This window comes from Pelodiscus sinensis, chromosome 4 (assembly GCF_049634645.1).
Source record: "Pelodiscus sinensis isolate JC-2024 chromosome 4, ASM4963464v1, whole genome shotgun sequence".
Lineage (NCBI taxonomy): Eukaryota > Metazoa > Chordata > Testudines > Trionychidae > Pelodiscus > Pelodiscus sinensis.
In genome coordinates, this window is record NC_134714.1 from 74,086,492 (window position 1) to 74,093,087 (window position 6,596).

Genomic DNA, 6,596 nt, shown 5'->3' on the forward strand with positions numbered 1-6,596 from the left:
ATGCTGAAATAGCCCTCAGACATAATCCTTTTAAAAAACAACCACCAGCAAAAACAAGTCAGGTCAGCAGCTATGGCTGAATGTGTTACAAATGTCTCTGAAAGTCACAGAATCTGTGACATTCATGATCTCCATGACATAATTTTATTCTTAATTAAAGGTAAAGCGAAGAGCACCACCCATTATTAAGGTTAGCAGACAGGCCTTATAGAACAGTTTTCAGTTGAATATAACTTTGCCATCCCAACCTTTTCTTTGAACAGCTCTAGCACAGTGGGCTGCCCGGTGGGACCTGGAGCCCCATGCAACCTAGCTGGACTGCCCAGCGGGGCAGGCAAGGGTGGGGAGGAGAGGGGAGAGGGATCAGCAGGGCCAGAGACAGGTATAACTTCACCTGATCTGGCAAAATCCCTCATCCAGGACCAGTTGGATCCTGAGGGTGCTGGACCAGGGAGGTCCAATCTGCACCAACCTTGCTTCATTCCCCTTGGATTTATCCTGGGCACTGAATGAGGCAGGGGTCATGAGAAAAAATAGCATGTGTTCACATAATGCAAATACACAATTTGTCTGAGTTAAGGCTGAACAGTCAATCGTAACATTGGCATTTCCTAACCTGTGAGTGCTTGACTTTGTAACCTCAATAAGGTTCTGTTAAGTAAAAAAAAGTTTGTGTGTCTGTGCAAACCCATATAATGTCTATGCATATATATTGCATATTTAACATTTATTTTTATGTGAGCTATAGTATATATTAATCCAGATACACTAAAACATTTAAATATAGTATGCATTATATGTTTTTCTTTACTGTATTGGCACATCTTATGACCAAACTGGAAATAAATCTGCAAGTTTTTGAATCGTCTACTATAAATCATCTACATTTCTTTATGATATTATTGACGTATCCCATGAACAAACTGGAAAATAGATCTGCATGCATTTGAAGAATTCTAGCATAAGTTACGTTATATTTTGCTTTGGCACTAGCTCCCCCTCCAGACCAGCCTGACAACGCTGTAATTGCTTTTTATTTTAAGCTCTGACTATACAAAATATTTAAATACTCAAAATTCTTTCAGAACATATCACTTTGAATGAATTTCAAAGTCTTATTTGTAGATTTTGGATATTCATTTTGTAATAAGTCTTTTCAGCCTAATTACAGGGATTCAGACAATCTAAAATACAATTAAGGAGGTCACTCATTTATACAGCTACAATAGATATGAACAGATCAAGTTTTCTTAATCAGATGAGTATTTCAGGAATTTTCTAAAATATGTATCATCTTCAGCACAATTCCATTATACTCAAAAACTAATCTCTGTTTGCAACCTTAATCAAGTGATCATAAACAACTGAAGTGTGATTAAACAAACTAGTAAAACTGATGGATTTTAGTATCTTTGTTAATTTTATTAATGAATCCATTTGTTCTTGAGCAAGCATAAAGAAGACATTGTACACCTGTTCTTGTAGTCATTCTATTTCCTTTCAGTTACTCAGCTAATTTACTCAAGATTTGACTCTAGACATATCAAGCAACAAGAGAAAATGCAATTATAATTTTCATGCCCCCAAAAGTTCAGTTGTCAGATACATGTAACTCCTCCAATTGTCAGTGTCTAAGAAACTGAATTTGTGCAATTCAGCATTTCAGTGTCTGCTTCTTAGTTTATTCTCATTACAGAATAGTTTGCTCAGACATATGAATAACTAATTACACTTTACACAAGGAAAAACTAGTTGGTTTGTTGTATATATTTGGGGGAGACATAGTAAAATGCTGCTTCACCGCACAATGCAGAATGATTTCAGTTTGAAACTATTTTAGGTAAATGCTCATATATCTTTGGCAGTGTCTTGTATAGCTGCAGTATCCAAGCAAATACAGATTATTAAGAATACACCAATCTGTCATTCAAATTGTAGTCACCAATATAAATATTATGGATCATGAACTTTCTAATACATGTAAAAGATTACTACAAAATCTGCTTTGTGACTATCCAGAAAATATCCAATCGCTTCTCACTTGCCCACTGAATTTACAACTTCACAGTTTTTACTGCTTAAGACAGGGATGATTTTCCGAAAACAGACCTGATAGTACTGTGAAACCCAAGAACCCCATCACTTCTAAATGGCCATTCTGACATATCCCCTTGAGCTTTAGACAATGATTAGAAATTGATAGAAAATTATCAAAAACCCCATAGTTTGAACCTCTCTAGTCTGGCACTCTCTGACCTTGCAACATCCGTGATCCAGCATGATTTTACTTAACCAGATGTCCACTTCTCATGAGTGTGGCCTAGTTTCCCCGCAGTCCCATAAAATTTGTTTATATATACACCAGTCCCAGCTCTCAGTGTTTGCATTGTTATTTAGCTCTAATTTACTCCTAAATGTCTTCTAAGAGCCCAGCAGGTAGTAGAAGCATTTCATAATTCTAATAGACAATATTGACCTCCCATGGTCTAGCAAATTCTCTGGCTCCACAAGAGTCAGGTCCCAAGGGTGCTGGACTAGAGAGGTTCAACCTGTACTGTAACATGCCAACTAAACACAACTGTAAATTTTAATATAAGCAGAACATAAGTATGTTCCCAGATACAATGTATTATTATAAAATCTCCATACTGGAGTAGCACCACCAGGTATCATGGACAAGCCATGCCCCACTCTGTGCAGTGCATACATAAGCTTGTTTTACATGTAAAGTTATATGAGAACAGCTACACCAGTGAGGGATGTAAAAAACCATACCTGACATAGTTATGCCAAAATAACCCCTATGCTAGCTATATCAACAGAAGAATGCTTGACAAAGCTAATGTTGTTTAAAAAGGTTGTGTTCCTATATCAATGGTCACCACCAGCCAGTAGATCAAGATCTACTGGTAGATCTTGGAGTCTTTGACAGGTGATCCTGACAGGACTGGCTGGGAGGCTATGAAGAGCCAGCATTTCATTTGCCCCTCTCAGCATTGCTATACTGCTCCTGCCCTCTGCCTTGGAGCTGCCCTCCACCCCCAAAAGCCTCCTTCTTACTGAGCAGGGCACAGGAAGAAGAGGAGGGGGTGCGGACGACAAGGTGCTTCTCCACTCCCCACTCTGTACCCCATCTCCACAGAGTGGGGTAGGCAGGGGTGGAGAGAGTTTGCTGGCTGCTTTTGGGAATGGTGCAAGGCCAGAGTAGGGGTAAACCTTCCTTACACCCCTGCGCTACCATCCAGAAGCCACCTGTGGTAAGAGGTGTCCAGCTAGAGCCCACATTCCAAATCCCAGCCTCAGTCCTGAACAGCTCCTGCACCCCAAAGCTCTGCCTTAGCCCTGAGTCCCCCTGCATCTAAACTCCCTCCTAGAGCCTGCACCCTTCACCCCCTCCTGCACCTCAACTCCCTGCCCCAGGCTCAGCTCAGAACCCCTTCCATACTTAAAATCTTTTAGCCCAAGATCAGTATCTGCATCTCTCTCCCCAGGCCCCAGCCTGATAAAAGTGAGGGAGGAAGGAGGGAACAGGGGCGGGTTCCTTGGAGAAGGGACAGGAAGGAGGTGAAAGCCTGTTTGGATTTGAGGTAGATCCTGGATTGCACTTAAATTCAAAAAGTGAGCTTAAAAAGATTGGAGAGCACTGTTCAACACCAACAGAAAAATCTCTTTTGTCAGTGTAAGCTGTGTCAACACTATGCTGACATGGCATCATCATAGTGTAGACAAATTCAATGAGTCTCTGTCCCAAAGAGTTTACATACAGTCTAAAGCCCATTCTTGCAACATGTAGCATATCTCTGGACCTCTGAACTCATGTGCTATACCTTGCTTAAATAATGGGACACGGATATATAAACAAATAGTTGAGTGGACACACAAGAAGTAAGATGATGACTGGTGTAGTAAGTTATAAGTAATATGACTACTCTAGTCCCCATTCCCCTAACCTTTGTTTACTAGTCTGTCTTTACATTGTCTTTTTTTAAACAAGGCCCATCCTTTCTGAGCTTTTGAAAATCAACTAGCACACAGCGGTGCTGACATAAACCAACAACTGTCAGAGCATCCCTACAATTAACCATGCCTAGAAACAACCTCCAGTGCCTTGTCTAGGCTACAGTTCAAAATCCTGTGAATTAGTACGAGGCGGAACAGGGTTACAGCTTCTCATGCGGGTAAGCGCTCGGCAGTAACTGACTCCGGAGCGGATTCGTGGGACAAGCATCGCTCCTCCGGGCACCCCGGAACCCTTCGCGTGAAGGAGACTCATGGGAGATCTACTCTCACGCCCAGCCTTTCCTGCTCGTCATTTCACCCTGCGAGGACCGACCGGGGGGCCGGGGCATCCGCCGGGCGAGCGAAGTTTGTCGCCGCCGCCTCCTCGTCACTCGCGGGGGCTGCGGCGCGCCGCCCTACAGCAGCGCTCCCCTACCCGCCCGACCGCCTCGGCAGCCAGTTCCCCGGAGCGCCGCCTCCGCCCGCGCACCCCGCTCCGCCCGCCCGGCTGGGCTGCGGGAGCTGGGGACTCGCACGCAGCTCCCCGCGCTCCGGCCACCCGCCCGCCCGCCGCGCTCCCGCAAGGGCTCAGCAGCCCCCAGCGGCTCAGGGCCCTGCCCGTGCCCGGCACGCGGCGCCCCCCCCTTTCCCCCATCGGCGGCGGTTGCTGAGCAGCGTCCGAGCCTCCGCAGCCCAGGCCCGGCGAGGGATGGGGAGCGGCGGATGGAGCAGCCTCGGCTCGGCTCCTCGCCTGCGTCCCAGCGCCAGCCCCTTACCCGAGTATCGGCTCCGCTGCTGCTGCGGGTGCCGGCTCTAAGGAGGCGGTGGCGGTTGAGATGGGCGGGGGGTGGTGAAAAGACGGAAACAGGAACCTGCCGCCGCTTAACGGAGCCTCCGACTGACTGAGCGAGGGGGCGCGAGAGACACAGACAGTGCGGAGCGAGCGAGCGAGCGCGCGCGCCAAGCAACGAGGGCGCGCGCCAGGGAGTAAGAGTGCTGAGCCGGAGCGCGCACCATAGACCTGCCTATGGGCGCTCACTGGCGAGCGGCGCTTCGCGTGTAGGGGCGTATTCGGTTCAACTAGGGAGAGGGGTAGGCGGTGGCAGAGCGCATGCGCCATCCATGCCACTCCTGCCATTGGCCCAAGCTCGGAGCCGGGCTCGGCTCGGCTGTGCGATGCTAAGTGGCACAGCGCGAGCGAGGCTGCCCGGCGGAGATAGGCACCGGGCCCCCGCGAGGCCGCGCCTCGAGCTCGGCTCGGCTGAGCACCTCCACTAGGGGCCCGGCGGGGGCGTCTCCTGCCCTGAACGCGGGGAGAGAGGGGCAGCTCCCGGAGCAGCGCCGCGGAGTGAGAGGCTGCGATAGTAGCGGCCTCGGCCCCCCGCCACGGGGCTGTGACTACAGCGGACAGGCGGCAGGACGAGCGCGGCTGAGTCGCTTCCGCCAGCGCTGCCAGCCAAGTGCGGCAGTTTTGAGTGGAGCCCGCGGCTGGGACACGAGGGGAAAGACTTCTCAGGAGAGCGAGGGTGGGCGCGTGGTGCCATCTAGGGTTGTCAGTTTTGGTCGGTCCTGTTCGTGAAGGTTTCATCACTTCATAATGAATCGTTAGTTCATTGAGATTCCAGTACAACCGGAGAAGGTGGCAGCCTGTGCCGTGGCAGGCAGCCGCAGCTGTGCACGGAGGGTAATCCTTCACCTGTGGTTTGCAATGTAGCTCCTGTGAAACCTGCTTCTCCCCCTCCCCTTCCCCAAAAATAACGTTTTAGCTGTCCAGCAGGAAGTGGATGTGGGAGCTTTCTTCAGAATAATCTTAGTTGCACCATCAGCAACAGTTTGTGGTCCAGAGACCACTTCCAGTTCACTCTGTTGGAAAAAGTTTTAGAAAGTTAGGATCCTAGATTCGTTTCTACAATAGAAATGTAGTTTTACATGGGTTAGAATGACAAAAAAAAATATTTCTCCATCCCATCTAGAACAAAAACAACAAATTGCTCTTCAGTTGATGGGATATGCTGTACATTCACAAGTTTGCTACCTGAGGGGAGATACCATATGATAGATGTCTATAACATAATTAATGGCATGGAAAAAGTTAATAGAGAAGCATTATTTATCCTTCCATGCCACACAAAAAGAGGGGTTCCCTGATTATATTAAAAATCATCAGGTTGGATACAAACATGAGAAAATACATTTTTGTACAATGTACAATTAACCTGTGGACTTCATGATCATTAAAACTCATGGTCAAAAATATAACTGCATTCAAAATAAACTCACTAAATTAATCTGGCCAAGATAGGGATGCAACCCCATACTTGGGACAACACTAAATCTCTGACTGCCAGAGGCAGGAAGAGGAAGATGGTGGGGGCACTGATCCTGCTACCTTGTGTACAGGGCCCGTAAAGCTCTGGTACCAGCTACTGACTAGATTGAACTGGTCTGACCAAGTGGGAAATTCTTCAAATAATCCTCTATTGCTATCCCACTCTGTGCAAATCATGATAGAAGTAGATTTTCTAGGCGGTATTCAATTGTCTACTTCCCAAAAGTCTTGAACATTTGGATTGACTGGGAGGTAACTATCAGTTCTA

The 6,596-nt window shown here is 47.1% G+C and overlaps 1 protein-coding gene across 5 annotated transcripts in view; it reads right to left on the reverse strand.

Annotated features, from left to right (window-relative positions):
* Window positions 1–5,017, reverse strand: part of FUT8 (fucosyltransferase 8) — a 176,086-nt gene extending 171,069 nt beyond the window's left edge. For all 5 annotated transcript variants that reach the window (XM_075927433.1, XM_075927431.1, XM_075927429.1 and 2 more), the window contains exon 1: window positions 4,776–5,017. The gene's annotated coding sequence lies outside the window, so the exon portion shown is untranslated. The remainder of the gene's footprint in view (window positions 1–4,775) is intronic.
* Window positions 5,018–6,596: the final 1,579 nt, after the last annotated feature.